General features: G+C 38.1%; 1 protein-coding gene and 1 long non-coding RNA gene across 11 annotated transcripts in view; both read left to right on the top strand.

Annotated features, from left to right (window-relative positions):
* The window catches only part of LOC149132223 (uncharacterized), a 26,053-nt gene extending 14,208 nt beyond the window's left edge, over positions 1-11,845 (top strand). Inside the window, exons 2-3 of the long non-coding RNA XR_016244760.1 lie at positions 7,352-7,400; positions 11,504-11,845. This is a non-coding gene — a long non-coding RNA (uncharacterized LOC149132223). The remainder of the gene's footprint in view (positions 1-7,351; positions 7,401-11,503) is intronic.
* LOC106873692 (lipopolysaccharide-responsive and beige-like anchor protein) overlaps positions 1-18,619 on the top strand; it is a 479,623-nt gene that overhangs the window by 166,945 nt on the left and 294,059 nt on the right. The window lies entirely within an intron of this gene.

The raw sequence follows: 18,619 nt of genomic DNA, 5'->3' as shown, positions 1-18,619 counted from the left end.
GTCTGTCTGTCTGCCACTCTCCATCTATCTATCTCTATGTCTATCTACATGTGTTTATGTGCACACATGTCCCCGACACACACGCGAGCGCGCGTGTATACATACATACACACGCATACATACATGCATGCATACATACATACATACATGCCCCTCCTCCTCCTTCTGAATCTTTCCCTGTTTCTCCCCATCTCTATCTACATTTTCGTGATATGCCAGTCAAAAATCCTACTACGTGAATATTCTATTATATGACTGACGTTTGGGGTTCCCCACTGTTGATTGCTTATTATGATGGTCCTTTGTCTTTTATGCCTGCTGCCTCCCAAATTAGGGGAACATATATCGCTTAGATATATTTCTCTTCACTGATATCACGCTTGATAGTTGTCTGTCTATCTATCTAATCTATCTATCTAATCTATCTATCTATCTATCTATCTATCTATCTATCTATCTATCTATCTATCTATCTATCTATCTATCTATCTATCTATCTATCTATCTATGTGTCTCTATCTATCTGTCTGCCTGTCTGTCTCTATCTATCTATCTATCTGTCTGTCTATTTCTATCTATCTATCTATCTGTCTGTCTATTTCTATCTATCTATCTATCTATCTATCTATCTATCTATCTATCTATCTATCTATCTATCTATCTATCTATCCACTACTGCGGAAGCTGGCAACGCTGAGGGGCATCCCGCGAGAGTTGGGATGCGGGACGAGCGTGTCGGCATACGCGGACGACGTCACCGTCATAGTGTCTAGCCAAAAGCACATCGAGCTTGTCGGCGAGACACTGAGAGACTACGAAGCGGTAACGGGAGCGAAAATCAACCGGGATAAGTCAGTGGGCTTGCGGCTCGGCACCTGGAGAAGCAACCCCATGCCGTCAAGTAGCGCCTCCGTCGTGGGACGTTGGACTGACGGTCCGGTTGAGATGCTCGGGGTCTGGTTTGGTCCAGACCTCCAAACGGAGAAGAACTGGGACGAGATAACGAGAAGGGTGGCCACTCTAGCCCGGCAATGGGCCGAGAGGAAGCTTTCCCTGAAAGGTCGGGCGGAGGTGGCGAACACGTACATCGCGTCCGTCATCTACTACCGCCTGACCGTCGTTCCTTGTCCCGACCCTACCATCACCAAACTGGAGCGCATCCTCTTCCGCTTCTTGTGGAAAGGAAGCGTTCCGATGGTTAGGCGATCCGTTTGCTGCCAACACCCGTTAAAAGGAGGACTGGGCATGCCATGGTTGATGATGCGCAGACACGCGCTGAGACTGCGACATCTCCGGCTCTACGTAGACAGCGGTGAACAGGTGTGGTCACCGTTTGTGCGGCGCGCTTTCCCGCAGCTCGTCTCCATGACCGAACTGCAGTCATGGATCAAGAAGAGGCCGAGGAAGGGCGAATGGCACCGCGAGTGTCGCGCTGCTCTTCGGCAACTCCAACAACCCGGGTCAACCTTGAGCGACTGCATCACAACTAACGCATTCTATAGTGGATTAGTGGAGGGAAGGTACGACGACGATCTCGGGGCGAACCTGGGCGTCGACGAGGAATACCTGACCCGCCTGTTTAAGACGACCTTCGGGCCGGGACCTATGGACAACTTCCAGAGATCCCTGGCCTGGCAGTGCTATCGAGAAGCACTACCCGTTCGGGATAAGCTCTACAGGCATGGCTCGAGAAACACGGGGCCGACCTGTCCGAGATGCCGGCAGAGCGACGAATCCGTTCTGCACGCACTCGTACAGTGTCCCACCATTTCCGAGCTGTGGGCTTACGTCGAACAACTGCTATCGCGTGTGGGACGAGTCGGTCTATCAGCCGAGTCTATCGTGAATATTGTCGCGCCTCCTTCCTTTAAACGGGAAGGAAGAGCTATTTTCATCGTACTTGTGGCTATGGCGAAAGAATGTGTATGGTGGACGCGTCTGAAAGGTCTAGAGACAAAGACTTTCCTCTCTGGGCAATCTCTCATCAACTTCTTCAAGTATCACCTGAAGAGGAAGTTGAGAGTAGAAAGGGAAGTCTTGTCTAGTGAATGCTTCAAAAAAAGATGGGTGAATGTAGCAAGGATGGCACGTGTGAACGACGGAGCCATCTTGAGCATAACCCTATGAACAAGAAAAAAAAAAATAAAACAAAAAGGCAAAAGAGAGTCACTTACTGTTATAGTTTCTTCAATGAGAATATTGACCAAGGTTACCGTGGTCTTTTCCGTGGGCTTTTCCTTCCACGGCTAAACCTAAACTGTCCTCCCCTCTTTTTACACGAGAACATTACTGTGTGATACACGATCCCTATTGATCGGCCTTTCCTTTTCTTTTTTTTTCGATCCCTTTTGATCGAACTGCCCCTTTTTCCCTTCCTACGATCCCTTTTGATCGACACCACCAATTTTTTTTTTTTTTTTTTCCTTCCTTCCCCCTCCCAAAAAGAAAAGCTCTACATTGTATTTGTCCCATCTTCGTTGAGCCCTGTGTGGCTAATAAAAGAAATCTATCTATCTATCTATCTATCTATCTATCTATCTATCTATCTATCTATCTATCTATCTATCTATCTATCTATCTATCTATCTATCTATCTATCTGTCTGTCTGTCTATGTGTCTCTATCTATCTATCTAGTTAGCTATCTGTCTTTTTGTCCTCTCCCTCGCTTTCCCTCCATCCCCCTCTGTCCCCCCTCTCTCTGTCTCTCTCTCTATCTATCTACTCTCTGTGTTTTCTTGTATAAATGCACCTTTCTCTTGGCATTTGGTAATTATGACACATTCTCGTGAGGCGGTTGAGTAAACAGAACCATGAAAGCACATGAAATGCATATAAGAAACATCTGTAAGTCCACAATATACAAATGTATAAAGTACATTATTTATGCCTTATATAATCTCTGAGAGCAGAGTATAACACGAGTATAGCCAAATCTACTGTTTTGTTCAACTCCTTGGATATATATTCTGTAAGTTATTCCATTGTATATAATATCAGTAGAAAATGGGTGGACAAATTGTTTCATACTTGACTGGATGTTTACATAGAGTTCTAAGTATCAGTTAAATGCCATACTATGTCATTCGAAATCGTATGTTTCCAATAAAGGTATGCGCGTGCGCACACACTCTTGCACGCACTGTCAGACATAGGAACTATACTAAATCAGACAATGGAGCCTGGTACAGTTCTCTGGCTTGCCAACTACTGTCACACGGTCTAACCCATGCCAGCATGGAACACGGATATTAAAGTATGATGATTTTATATATATTGGGTCATTCATAATAATGCGGTTTTTTCAATTGCATGAACTAAAAGTCGGAGGGGGACGGGATAAACTACCTGCATCATCTTGCTATAGAAGCAGGTAGTAATTTACCTTGGCCTTATTCCTAGTGCAAATTTTGAAGAGTGCAGTTCGATTTTAACAGTTTTTCAAAGCTATAATGGAAGTGACAAAAGAGCATGTTCAGTATATTTTACCTTACGAATCCAGTAAAGGCAACAGCGCAACGAAAAGTGCGAGGAATATTAATACAGTATATGGAAATCGGACAGTAAGCGTAAGCCAGTGTCAACAGTGGTTCCAGAAATTCCGAGCCGGAAACAACAGCTTAGAAGACAAGCTTCGTCCTGGAAGATCTGTAGAACTCGACGAGGACGTCCTACCAACCCTGGTGGAACAAAATTCCATCGTATCTGTTGAAGAACAAGCAGAGGAGCTTGGATTTGGTCGTTCAACTATTAATCGACACCTGCATGCCATCAGAAAAGTCAGCAAATTGAGTCAGTGGATTCTTCACAAACTTCCGAGCCTAATCGTGCGCAGAGAGTGAATGTGTGCTCTTCTTTGCTGTCACGTCTCGCAAATGAACCGTTTTGGGACCGAATAGTGACTGGTAACAGGAAATGGGATCTCTATAAAAATGTCAAGCCCCAAACACTGAGTAGGGAAAGGAGAAACACCGGCATCCCAGGCTAAAGAAGGTCTTCACCCACGTAAGGTGTTATTATCTGTTTGGTGGGATATGAAAGGTTTAGTCCACTTTGAACTTTTAAACTCAAACCAAACGGTAACAAAGGAGATCTTTTGCGAGTAGCTTGAGCGACTTCAGTAAGCGCTAGAAGAAAAACGACCATCTTTGGTTTCAAGACGAAAGGTGTTCTTCTATCAGGATAATGCTCAGCCACATATAGCAAAGATGACATTCCAGAGGCTGGAGCAGTTTGAATGGGAAACGATACCCCACCCACCATATTCGCCGGACATTGTTCCATCTGATTATCCTTTATTCCGCAGTCTTCAAAATCATTTGGACAGAAAAAATATGAATTCTGTAAACGAGTTCAGAATAGTACTGGAGGAGTATTTTTCGTCACGGAGAAGTGAATTTTGGAAGAGGTGTCTTGCAAGTCTATCAGATAGATGGAAGAGCATTGTAGAAAATGAAGCAAAGTATCTTTTAGATTAAAAAAGAACTTAGTTTATTTAAATTTTGAAAAATAAAAGAAGTGTAAAAAAACCCTTTCTTTCTTTCACCCTCTCACATCTATTCTAGCCTTTCTACTTACTCCTTTTTCTCTCTTATTATTCTTGTATTCCTAGCCTTACTCTTTTCTCTTTCTTCCCCTGTTTTCGCTCTGTCGCTATCTCTCCCTCACTCTTGTCCTCTCTCTCCTCTGCCCGCTGCTGTCACGTGACCTGTGGCCAGTTTTCTTTGCTTTCTCTGTCTCACTGTTTTCTATCCTTTAGGATGTCTTCTAAGCGTTACCCACTATTCTTGTCTTGTTTTGGTCCTAAGGCTGTATTTTGCTCGTTTCTTATTTATTACATCTTTGTCCATCGTCATAAATCACATTTATTTACTCTCGTGTGTCCATTCTGTATTGTTTTGCTTTGTTTCCTCTCGGCCCTATATTCTTCGCAAATTTTCTCGGGCACCGCCAATATGGGAAGTTATCAGTGCTATTATTAATGGTGCGAAACTGAGTATTACCAATTGGTTCATAACCTATGAAGAATAAGGGATCTTCTGTGTCGGTCTCCAGTCCAGTTGTATACTCAGTATATGTTATGTCGTTTGTTCATTTTCCAAACAATTTTTCATTTATGTTATATATATATATATATATATATATATATCTTAGAATGACAAAGGAATAAACAATTATGTTATAAACTTCATTTCAATGTTTGAAGTTCCGATGAAGCTATAGGGTGATATACAAATACTCAACTATGAGTGCATTGCATCTTATAGCAGAAACAGCTGTAAGCTAATGAAGTTCATGGGTGTGCGGGCTGTGTTTGTAGTGCTGTGTGTGTGTCGTCTGCAATGGAAACGGGGACAGTTTTCTGTATGAAGGCCTGTTTTAGTCTATCCACTGATATAGTGTCTTTACGACCATTAAAGTCTATAGTAAAAAATTTATCCGTGCGTGAAAGAAAACGGAAAGGACCAGCATACGGTTCTGTTAGCGGAAGTTTAACAACTTCGTTGCGCACAAGAAGTAAAGCTTCCTTCGAAGCAGAGCTAGAAATACAATTGTCAAGTAGGTAAGAGATTTTAAACAGGAGGAATATATTCAAAATTGGTAAAACTAAAAATTGTCGAGGATAAATTAAATTTATTATTGTTACTGAATATGTTAGTGTTATTTAATTTCTGAACGGTTTTGCTGCTGTTTATTTATGTAGTTTGATTTCTTTATCCATCAGTTTCTACTAAGATAGAGACGCGAGTAAAATTAATAATAGAGAAACGAAAATAAAACTTTTGAAACAACAACATTGCCATAACTTACGTGGAAACCATGAGCGTGCTTTCAAGGGAGATAATCAGGGAAAGACTTGAAAGTTAACTTAAGATCATAATACTTCATGTAAAATAAATATAACAAATAATCCAGAATCCTTGTCCGGTACCGGATTGATCCCCAAATCCCCGTTCGTGCCAGTCATGAGGCCAAACATCCCCGAAAGTTTCATCCGAATCCATCCAGCAGTTCTTGAGATATCTTGTCCACGGACAAACAAACATGTATGTAGCGTGTGTTCGTCGCATTGATCATAACAAAGAAAATTGAATAGAGAATCTGCATCAAATTTTGCCAAAATCTCGGCGAACCTACTCAAAGGCCTACGCAAAGTTTTAAAGTTTTCATCGTTCTCGACACATTCATGGACATTTTGTACAACTGAAACCCGAGTGTCCTGTTGGTCAGCTGAAAACAGTTTTGGCACAAACTTGGCAGACACGCGTCTCATGCCCAAATTTTCAGTGATAATGGACTGAACTGAACCGTAACTATTTTGTGCATACTCTGATAACTCACGGGTCGTGATTCAACGATTTCCCCCTCACTGCTGTGATGTATTTCTCAGTATTGCTGGTTGTAGGTCTCCCAGAACGTTCGTCATCGACATTTTTTCGGCCATCTTGGAGACCTCTGAACCACTCGTACACTTGATTGCGGCTCATCATCATCATCATCATCATCACCTTCCTTCAATCAACCTATGGTTAGTCAGAACTCCATTGATAATCCCTTTCCACACTACACGGTCCTGCATTGCTGTGTTCAGATCTCTAATATCCAGCCCTGAGTCCCGGGATATAGTATTTGGAAATGTCAATTTCCTGGAGAAAACACTTCCAGAGAGATGCCATAGGAGCAGACACGACAAAGGGTCAGCCTTGTCACACTGTGTCACGCTGAATATCCCCGAGAACTACATTAAGGGTACACGTGTCTGTGGAGTGCTCAGCCACTTGCACGTTAATTTCACGAGCAAGCTGTTCCGTTGATCGGATCAACTGGAACCCTCGACGTCGTAAGCAACGGAGTGCCAACAAACGTGTGTGTGTGTATTTGTGTCTGTGTTTGTCCCCCACTATCGCTTGACAACTGGTAACTTAGCAGTTCGGCAAAGAGCACAATAGAATAAATACCAGGCTTTACAAGAAAAAAAAAGTACTAAGTTCATTCATTCGACTAGAAATTCTTCAAGGCAGTGCACCAGCATGGTCATAGTCTAACGATTCAAAGAAGTAAAAGATACTTAATATATGTATAAGTATAATGACGTATGTGCGTATTATGTGTATATGTACTATGCAAATATATAGTTATGATATCAGCATTTTAAGTAGACACGGTATTTCTCAGCAATACTCTACTCGCTACCGTTAAAGTAAGAATTACAAATTTGTTATGATGAAGTCCGTAAGAGTTGTATGCTTTTTACATAATGATTACCTTACCGTTTCACACCCTTTTGCTGTGCTTTATTTTTAGTTCCTTATTTCTTTGTACTAAGATTTTTTTTGTATTTTCTGTTACAGGTAAGGCAACTTTCATATAGTGTGAATGAAGTCACTTTTGAGTATTGAGGTAACGCAAATCTTTTTTTTTTCAATATTGTTCAATGTTGTGCGTCTCAAATTTTTTTTTAACTAACCTCCTTTTTCTTTTGCTAACACTTATTTTATACCATTTTCAGTAAAAATGAATACATTACATGTATGTATGTGTAGGTGCGTCTATATGTCTATATGTGTGTATATATATATATATATATATATATATATATATATATATACGTATATATGTGTGTATGCACGTATACACACATAAGTATTATATATACATGTACGTATGTGTGTGTGTATATATATAATAGAAACAGGTGTGAAAAAAGACTACATGTGGTATAAATATGGGGAAAGTAAAAAGAAACAAAGAAAATGCACACTAGGTATAAAAGTAATGGCTTTTTTTTAAATATAAAAACAAAGATATATACATACAAATAAATGATTTGAGGTGGAATTAAGAAGTATAGAAATCATTATGAGTCAATATAGAAAGTCATACCGGTTTCGTTATCGCTGTTCACTGACTTTGAATCAACACCGATTTCCAAACGGTGTTGGGTTTAATAGTACCTGAGTGAAAAGCTTGCATGTAAGGGAGGTAAGCATTTCTGAAAGGGATGCAATTAGGTTAATATGATTAATAAAATATGAATGGTATATGGGATGTATGTGGATTAGTGGGATTATTGGTGTTAGTGCCATGTATTAAGTTATGTGTTCATGTTAAGTTGTGGTTGATATCTATTAATGAAAGTTGCCTCTTTATTTAGACTTTGCTGCGCTACGGTGTTATGGGAACATGGATTAAAAGAGAAAATTAGAAAGTTTGGTTTAAGGTTCCTAGCACATCTATCTATGTGCTCACTGACCTGTATCTGTCTATATTGTGGGAAGCGGATTTGTTCTTTGTGAAGCGTTGTTCTTCGTCTGAGGGATATTCGTGCTTGGCATATATAGTGATTTCTGTAACCTAAGCAGGTAATAACAAAGATTAGGTTTTCAGAAGCACAAGTGAAATTTGACTTTATCTTAAATATTTCACTTGGTTTGAAGTGAAATTCTGTACCCTCCACAATGTAGGGGAATGTTCCACAGTTAGGCCGCCCGCATTTTTCCACTTATGGTTCCGTTGTTAAGGGTTATAATCTTGCACCGATTAATATTTTTTTCAATAATTTCGGTTGTATTTTGCTTTGATCATTTTGTGTGAGCCCAAAATTTCGTTCATGGTAAATGGGTAGATTTTGGATGATGATCTTGAACGCCTCATTGTTTTTTGGGTTATGTGTGGAGATGTAAGGTAGTACTTTTAAATTTGGTGTAGTATTTCTGTTAACTTCCCTTAATGTTTGTATGTCTAATTCCTTTGCTCGTTTGATCCCTGTTGGGTAATGACTCCTGATTAGTGTTAATTTAAGTTCACGGAGTCCTTAGTTCGCGGGTATTGGTATCAGAAACTGTGGTACAAATTCTTTTCGCTAGATTATAGGGTATATTAATTTTTGTGTGTTTGGGGTGGCATGAGCTGAATAATAGGTATTGTTTTGAATCTGTAAGTTTTTAAAAGTTGTCCGTTTCGATATGGTTACTGACTATTTTAATTAGGATGTCAAGAAAAGGAAGTTGTTTATTGCTTTGTTCCACGGTGAATTGTATGTTACTATTGATATTGTTGAGCATTATTTTGAAATCGAGGAGTTTGTCCATGCTATCGTTCCAACGTATAAAAGCAATCATCTAAGTACCTTTTCCAATTCTTTAAATAACAATGAAATGAGGTAGCATATTTTTGTTGTGATAATTGGTATATTTTACGTTCTAGATAACCCATGACAAGGTTCGCAATTACTGAGGCAGCTCGAGTTCTCATTGCAATTCCACATTTCTATCAATAGTAAACTATATCGAACATGAAGTAGTTATTCTGGAGGATAAATTTCAGTGCTGTGATTGTGAAGTGGTGGTTGATGCGTCCTGGGATCTCTTCTGGGTATTTTTCTAGCCAGAAGGTGATTGCTTTTATACCATAATCTTGTGGGATATTGATGTACAAGTTCACCATATCGAATGATACCAATAGGATTCCTTCGTTTATTGTTTTCCAAATTATCCCTGATGAAGCATTTAACATATTTTAACACAATGGTTTAAGTAAGATGTCGAGGAAGTTGCTCAAGCGGTGAGTTTCACAAGCTGGGCCACCAATGATGGATCTTAGTTTGAGGTCAGTAAGGGGTGGGGACATAGGCCTGATGAATCCTTGCAAGCTTTGCTAATATGTGGATTTTTGTGGATTTTGGGTAAGCCGTAAAAGAGACTTGGTTTATATTGAAAATTGGGTAAATAATCAATTTCTCTTTTAGTGAGGCTTTTTCCATGTATTTGAATTAATGAGGATAAGTTTTTAAGTGTCTTCTGTGGGTTATATAGTACTCTATCTTCTCATAGCAAGTATTGTTTTCTAGCATGGAAAGTATAACATTTTTATAGTACTCTGTGTCCATCACTACTACCGCACTTCCTTTATCAGGGTCAGGTTTATATCATTTTTTAAACTAGATTAGGTTTTTCCGTTCATTTGTGTTGAGGTTGGATTTAATTCGTTGTTTTTATAGGGCATTAAACGGAAAATTGGTAAACCTAGTGTGTATTTTCTTTGTTTCTTTTTACTTTTCCCCATATTATATATATATAAAATCGTTTTATATATATATATATATATATATATATATATATATATATATATATATATATATATATATAAGGTCGCTTTTTTTTTGCACGTATAGAAATGAGCACAAATTTAAACAATATCGTTTAATTTTTTCTTTTCTTTATAATTTATATGCATGAGTGATGTATATTTCGAAATTTTTTGTATTATTGTGATTGTGGCCAACAAGCGGTTTAACGCATTATTACATATTAAACGTTTTTTTTTTCTTCTTTAAATTAATACTTGGAAAAGATCAAAACGATATACACAGTTATCTCTTTTCTATGGATGCAGTCGTTGCCATTACTACATGCATGGAAATGTTAATATTGTTGTTATATAATTTTATAATAAACCACTGGTTATTCATAATCGTCTCAATGTTTTTTGAAAAAGTAAAAAAAAATTATTTGCTTGGAGACAAAGAGTAAAACAAAGTGTACAGGTGTGTGTGTGTGTGTGAGAGAGAGAGAGAGAGAGAGAGAGAGAGAGAGAGAGAGAGAGAGAGAGAGAGAGAGATTTGTTGTAGGTGCAGTGAACGTCTTCGTTGCATATATGGAAATGTCCGCAAATTTTTAATTTTACATTTTTTAATCTTTATAAATTGATAATTTTTCATTCTATTTATATATTCATATTTTGAGTTTTTTTGTTATTGTTGATGTTATTGTATTGAGGCTAACAAGCGGCTAATCATATTACATGTAAAAAATTTTTTTAATAATTGTAACTAGGAGACAAAGACTAAAACGAAGTATATAGATAAATGCGTCTTTTTGATGGGAAACGCTATAGTTGTGACGTCTTTATTGCATGCATGGAAATGTGATTGTCGATTCTGTTATGATTGTGATTAACAAGCGGTTTATCGTAAAACATGTTAAATTCTTTGAAATCAATGTTAACTTGGAGACAGAAACTCTGACGAAATATACATATGCATCTTTTTGATGTGGAAAACTACAGGTACAGCCAGTGGTCGTCCATTTTGCATGTATAAAAAAAAAAATACGTACAAATTTGAACAACATTTTTTAAATCATACTTTTTTGTTTTTTTATAATTTACGTGCATGGGTGGTTTTGTATTTAGTTTTACATATTCATGTTTCGAAGATTCTTTTTTTTTTTGGTGACGGTGCTATTGTCATCAACGGTATAACATAAAAATATATTTAGAATTTTTGTATATAAACTTGGAAACAAAGGCTAAAACGAAATATACAGACGTATCTTAACTTTTTCTATTATTATTCCAAATTTCTCTACATGAGAAAATGAAAGAACTCATTTGAAGATACAAAACTGGGTCTCCAAATGATATCAACGTATAATCAGGATATTCCCAATCTTTGTTTTTCTGTCCTGATATATTTCACCCTCTTTATTGATAACATTTCCTAGGTACGTGAAATGATCGAGTTCTTCAATTTCTTCTCCTCTGACTGTGAAACTGACGTCAGTGGCCACGTGCACTCACACGCTTTTTGTCTTCCTGGTTTTGATCTTGAGACCAACTTTCTTGGATGTTGCCTTCGATGCTGTTACCGTCTCCTCCATGTCAATATGGCACTGGGAGAGAAGAGCAATGTCATCGGCGAAGCCGATATCTTCTAGGAACTATTGTATTCCTCTGGGTTGTATTTTCGTGTTTTCTTTCATCACACAATCTATGGCTTTTAGGAAAAAGTGAGATAACAGATAACTTTGTCTTATCTTCGTCGGGACAGTGAATTGTTGCGTCAAAGTTCATGCGTCCGTAGAAAATTTTTTATGACGTTCAAAATAGAATGGGGGACACATGTTGGTTCATAATCTCTTACAAGTTAATTCTAAATAAAAAATAATAAAATTCTTGGTGTGTTTAATAGCATAAAGTTATTTATTTTAAGAGTTAGTTAATTAATTTTATTCTAAAAATAGATTTTAATAAAGTAATTATTTATTACTGATTAATAAAAGAAAAATAATTGGCACACGTGTTGCTGTGTGGTTAATAAGTTTGCTTCCCAACCATACAATTTTGGGTTCAGTCCTACATGGTACCTTGGGCAAGTGTCTTTTACTATAGCTTCGGGTCGATCAATGCCTTTTGAGTGGATTTGATTGGGAAACTGAAAGCAACTACTCTGTGTGTGCGTGTAGTTAAATTTATAGAAAGTCAAAGATGAAGACAAGTGTAGGAACAACAAGTGTATTAGTTCAACGCTCGGGAAAAATGGAAAAGTCTTTTACGTTTCAAGCTTACACACTTCGACAAAAAATGAATGAGAAAATAGAGAGAGAATGAAAAAACGTGTTGAGTTCAGTGGTCAACATGGCGAATATATATATATTTGTATTTATTTATTTATTCATTTATTTATTTATTTGCGTGTTTGAACGTGCGTTTGTGATTCCTTGTCTTCAAATCGTTTGATAGGTGTAGATGTGTGTCACTGTCATTCATTTCCAGTATTCTGCCAGAACATGCCTGACCGTGGGGAAATATTACCTTGCTTGGAAACAGTTTAGAAGTTGCGACAGGAAAGGCCTTTAGCTGTAGAAAAACCTTCAATAAACTCAACTTGAGTGGGTATTAGGATGATGGTGATAAAGATTAGGATTCTAGTATGTCTTGTTATTGGAAAATATCACCTTACTTGGAAATATGTGAGGGCTGGCGACAGGAAGAACATCCGGCCGTAAAAAGTATACTTCAATAAACTGCATCCAACCCATGGAACAGTGAACGTTAAAAATAGATGATGATGATGATAATGATGATTACTTCTTTGTCGTAACAGCTGAAAATTCATCTCTCACTTCCAGCCAATGTAGAAATCCCTTGTTGGAAACAGCTGCCTTAAGGGCTCCTTGTTTTGGTTATGTAAGCAACAAGTTTCACAAGCTAACGCCACAGTTTCGGTTATAGCTAATGAATTGCATAGATATCGTTAGAGTATTTAGGGAAGGTGTGGATAGCATCTAGGAATTCTTATACGCCGTCTTTCGTTTTATGTACTAAAATGGCCAACAATGTAGCGCTTATTAATAATGTATCGTTGGTATTTACGAAAGGAAGAATGAGATTTACCACGTATACAGTCTTCAGGTGTTTGTGCTCCTTTCACTGTTGCCCGCTACTAGGGTAAGACAGCGAGCCGGGCGAATTATTAGCAAGTCGACCCCAGCAACACTGGAGTCGATGTAATCGACTAACCCAGCCTCTAAAATTTCAGACCTTATACCTTCAGTAGAGAGAATCATTATTTAGCATCAGGCAAAATGCTTAGAGGCATTTTTGTTTCGGCTTTTTACGTTCTGAATAAGTGGTTGACTAAGTTGCGAAAGGTTGTTTTCGGTACCTCTTTATTGGCACAACCAGAAATATATATTCCTCTTGGTCCTCGCACTCAGGACCCAATAAACCATCGTATTTGTGTGAATTAGGGAGAGACAGACAGACAGATGTCACACGCGAACGAGTGTGGTTTGGGAACTTGTACTGCGCTTTTTCTGGTTGTTTTAGGTTCCTACATAGTTTGAAGTATACACCCTCTTGACCCTACCATTTTTGATTCAACGGAACATCGTCGATGTGACAGCTAAAAGAGGTGGGGGAAGAACGCGAGGGCTGCACCAACATTCGGCTGGTACTCGTTCACAGCTGAGTTAACTCGAGCGATATAAAAACGAAGTGCATTGCTCTACGACGCAATCCGTTCAGCCGGTCTAGGAATCGAACTCTCTACATCACGCACCTTCACAATTTCCGGTATATAAGCTGTGGCTTTAAATAAAGGAAATCGAAAAGCATGCCAATATGTTTATTTACCGGAAACCCTTCATTCACACTTCAACGATGAATGATGAGTGGTCACGTTAAATTTGATCTCCTGTATATATATATATATATATATATATATATATATATATACATATACATATATATGTGTGTGTGTGTGTGTGTGTGTGTGTGTGTGTGTATTGGTAGGAGGGGAATCATTCTCGCATTCATTTAACTTGCTCCACTTAAGATTGGTTTTATGTTACAAGAGGGCGACGTGGATGTGCTTTTAAGAAGTATTCTCGCAGTGAAAAATAGCCCACGAACGAATCAAATTTCTTTTTCAACGTTAAACCAACGTCAAAGAGATACTTCTTTTTCTTTTATCTTGGGAGGTGGTTGAAGATATATATCTTTAATTGACACCTAGTGTTTGTGTGGTGTGAAAGAGTATGTGTCTCTGTGCTCACGCTTGTGTGTGTGTGTGTTTTATATATATATATATATATATATATATATATATATATATGAGACACAGAGAGAGGGTAATAGAGAGTGGGGAAGACGTAAAAAGGCGTGGAAATATATACATGTGTGTATGTATGTGTTTGTATATGTATGTATTTATATGTGTGTATATATATATATATATATATATATATATATATATATATATGTGTATATGTGTGTGTGTGTTAGAAAATGTTTTTGACAGTTGTTGTTAATGGTTGCTAAAAATGTTCTTCTAAAGAGTTAATACTTAAATAATTATCTGTTAATCTTTTTAAACGGTAAAACCCTTCTCTCTCTCTCCCTCTCTCCACTTCTTTTTCTCTCTCACTCTTGTACACACAGTACGTACATACATACGTAGATACTTGTGTGTGCACAAATACATACATGTTGTTATGTAACCTCAACGGTTTCATTTAACGCGTGCAAACGAGTTGTATTTCGTCTTACGATATTATCCGCGATCTATTGCGCTATAGATGTCAATAAATCGTCTTTATTAGTTTTATTTTTATTAATATTAACTCTTTTGTGTGACTGGAATATTAGGTTTTCGGATTTTCTGATCGCTTGCAGTACATTTCTTGACGAATCTTATCCATTTTTAATCCTTGTTCCCTGTGTTCCCCCCCTTTTTTTTCTTTCGATTTTATTTTTGTATATTTTCTTATCCACGTTCACCCCTTCCTCCACACTTGTTTTTTGGTTTTTGTTGGATTGGGTGGAAGATGAATCAGAGAAAAGGACATGGGTAGGAGGCGTGGCGATTATTACAAGTAGCTTCAAGTTGCTGGTCCCCGCATTTAAAGAAAAAAAATCTACTTGCTTGGCTGGAAATGCACGTCACTGTTTGGCTTCATGAGATTTAAAGATACAAAAATATTTACTACCCTACCTTTACTCCACCACCACCACTTTTTAGTTACTCCACCACCACCACTTTTTAGTTCTTCTGTGCGCTCGTACACACACACACTCACACTCACACACACACGCATGCACTGCTGCACAGTTCGCTACGTGACATCATACAAAACATATGGCGAAAATCATTTTCAGCACTGAAGATTATATTTGAAGGTCTCCGAAGAAACTCTATTCCTTTCCCTTCCCTTCAGATGCTAAGAAAGAAGTGCATGCCAAGGTACTGCATTGACAGAATCGCTAACGCGTCGAACGAAATGGTTGGTGGCATTTCTTCCAGCTCTTTTGAGTTCAAATCACGTTGTGGCCAACTTCGTTTTTTTTTTCTTACTTTCCGGGTTGATAAAATAAAACACTAATCTAGTACGGGAATCGATGTAATCGTCTCTTAAAACTGCTGGTCTTATGCTTAAATGAGAAAACTTATCATCATCATCATCATCATCATCATTATTATTATTATTATTATTATTATTATTATTATTATTATTACCATTACCACCATCGCATCATTATCGCCCCTATCTTTCTTAACAATTGCCATCACAGTAAAACATACTTATTGTCAATGCCGTCAACGGGACTGATATCATAAGCATCAGGTTTCACTCTACCCAACTTAATTGTTTCAGTGTCTGAGCAGAAGTTAAGTAGATTTCAATTGAGGAAGCAAATAAATGGCTTGCTTTAAGCCTAGGCCTTAAAAAATTTTTTATAAGTGTTCCACTTAAATTTCTCAGCATGTCTTGACGCGAATGCTAAACGTTCAATTTTTAGTATTCCAGCATTCACAAACATAGAGAGCTATTGATTAGTGCCAATTAATATTTGCTTCTGTTTTCGTTAAGTAGTTTATAGTTGTATAATATTTATGTGATGCCTTTAGATTTTAGTCTTTTATTTATGTATTCTATAATCTAAAGTTCTTTTAGAAGCCAAAAATCCCAGGGACGAATACTCCCCCTCTCTCTTTCCTATTAAGCAGTTATGAAAAATAACAGCAGAATCTTTCTATTATATACATTTCCTATCTCTCCATCATAGCAGCTGTAGCTAAACAGAGACGTGATTTAAGTCAAAATAGAAGGATTAACGGAGAATCTTGCCTCTCACAATATAGGAACAGTTCTCATGGCACCAGCAGACAAAATGGAAAAGGCGTTGCCCTGGAGGATGACGAGAGAGATATGCTGGAACAAACACTCTGACTCACTGGGCTCGTACTTACTGACAGACATCTCCGCCCCAATTGCGGTGAGCAGGGATATGGTCCGGGAGTCAAGAACGCCGGTTGTCTCCAATTCCATGGGCTCGACCATAAGCCTGTCGGAGAGCGACCGATACCTTAGCAGTTTGTTTATTTCCGTCTAACGAGCAGTGGGGCCTGGGCTTGTAGCTGACAGCACCAAGTTGCCGCTGAAGAAGGTGTCACAGCATTTGGCATCCCGTATGAGATACCGTCCGACCTTTTACCATCCTTTCGGTCTAGGCCAGGGGTTTTCAAACTGTGGTCCGCGGACCACAGGGGGTCCGCAAGGACAAGACAGGGGGTCCGTGGACAGCAAATACTTTTTATGGGCAATTTGATTTTATATATGTTTTTTAATCGAAATCTTTTAATTGACAATAAACCTATTTGTTAAATACTGTTAAATAAATAAATGTAAAAATATGTTATTTTAAGCAAATATTTATGTATAAATTTCATAAGCGTTTATAAGAGGGTCCCTAAGGTAAAGCCTGAAATATAAAGGGGTCCGCAAGTCAAAAGGTTTCAAAACCCCTGGTCTAGGCCATGCTTTATCTGCACTTGTGAGATCACTATGCAGTTTTCCTAGCGTGAAAGTAAATCCAAGGTGCAGGGGACTTTTGTGTTAGGAGAGGAAGAGTAAACGTATGAAAGAAGGGGACCAGATTAAAATATTCTCCTTGTTGTAGCGGAGCTACAAGACTGCTCACATTTTAAAAGAAAGCAGTGAGTAATCATGTGGAGCTGAAAAGCGATAGAAAATATGTGGCGATGAGGTATCACGATTGGATCTTCAAAGTACAAGATTAATAAAAATGAACGGGACAGAGAGACCACGAGTTAGGGGTGGTGGTTAGGATATAACTGACAAAGAATTTAATAGTATTATTTTGAAATATACATGAATGATTTGAAATTAGTACAGCGTAAGTAAATTTCTATTTTCATTCACTTCACATTGTTAATACATACAGGAAAATACATGGACACTACAAATCTGCTTACTATCTTATCAACTTGGTGTTGTTGAAAGATCTTATCGATCCATCCAACTTAGCTCAGATAATATTGTCTTTTTTTTTTTTTTTGGCATTCCGACCTTGCTTCCCAACAACATGGTTTCGGGTTCAGTTCCACTGTACTGCATCTTTGCCATAAGTCCAACCACCAGGGCCTTATGAGTAGATTTGGTGGACGGACACTCAAGTGAGGCCGTTGTAAATTTATATACGGAACATACTGATGTATGTACCAAACTCTTGGTTTGGTCCTGATATCACGTGATAGTTATGAACATGCATCACCATCATTGGTCATTGGGAAATATTATTTTGTAAGGAAACGGGTGGGGGCTGGTGACAGGAAGGGTACCCGGCCGGAGAAAATCTATCACAATGAATTCCACCCGATTCATACAAGGGTGTGGTAAATTGGAAGTTACTATGATGATGATTATTATTCTAGCTTCTATTTTCGCTCAAATTTTAAATAATATTTGTCTTTCCGTCGCCTCCTATCCATTCATGCAAGACCTCCTTCCTTCGGTTTTACACAAAAGATGGCATCCACGAATCGAATCGTTTTGAGAGAATGTTGTAATGGTATTAAAACATAATCAAACAAAATTTAAGCAATTATTTATTAAAACGAGGATAATAAATACGTGTGTGTGTGTGTGTTTGTGTATGAATAGTCCGTGTGTGCCTGTACGTATTCTACCAAAATCATTCGTAAGTCATTGGTGGGTAGGAAACTATAGTAGAAGAAAGTTGCCCAAGCCTTCACTCGGCGAGACTGATCGCGAATAGCATGTGAACTTCTTAACCACACAGCCATCATTTACACACACACACGTGTGTGTGTGTATATATATGTATGTGTGTGTGTGTATGTGTGTGTGTGTGTGTATGTATGTGTGTGCGTGTGTGTGTGTATTTATATATGGTTGGGAGGCGAGTTAGATGATATCAGCAATATAATATATATTTGGCGGGAGGGAAGTATCTTTAAAAGATGTTAACGGTGTGAAGAGCATAGATTGGGTTGTGTTTTAAGCGTACCTGCT

Source organism: Octopus bimaculoides, chromosome Z (genome assembly GCF_046866305.1).
Source record: "Octopus bimaculoides isolate indiv1 chromosome Z, ASM4686630v1, whole genome shotgun sequence".
Lineage (NCBI taxonomy): Eukaryota > Metazoa > Mollusca > Cephalopoda > Octopoda > Octopodidae > Octopus > Octopus bimaculoides.
Note: the sequence above shows the minus strand (reverse complement) of the source record. Positions and strands in the feature narration are given on the sequence as shown.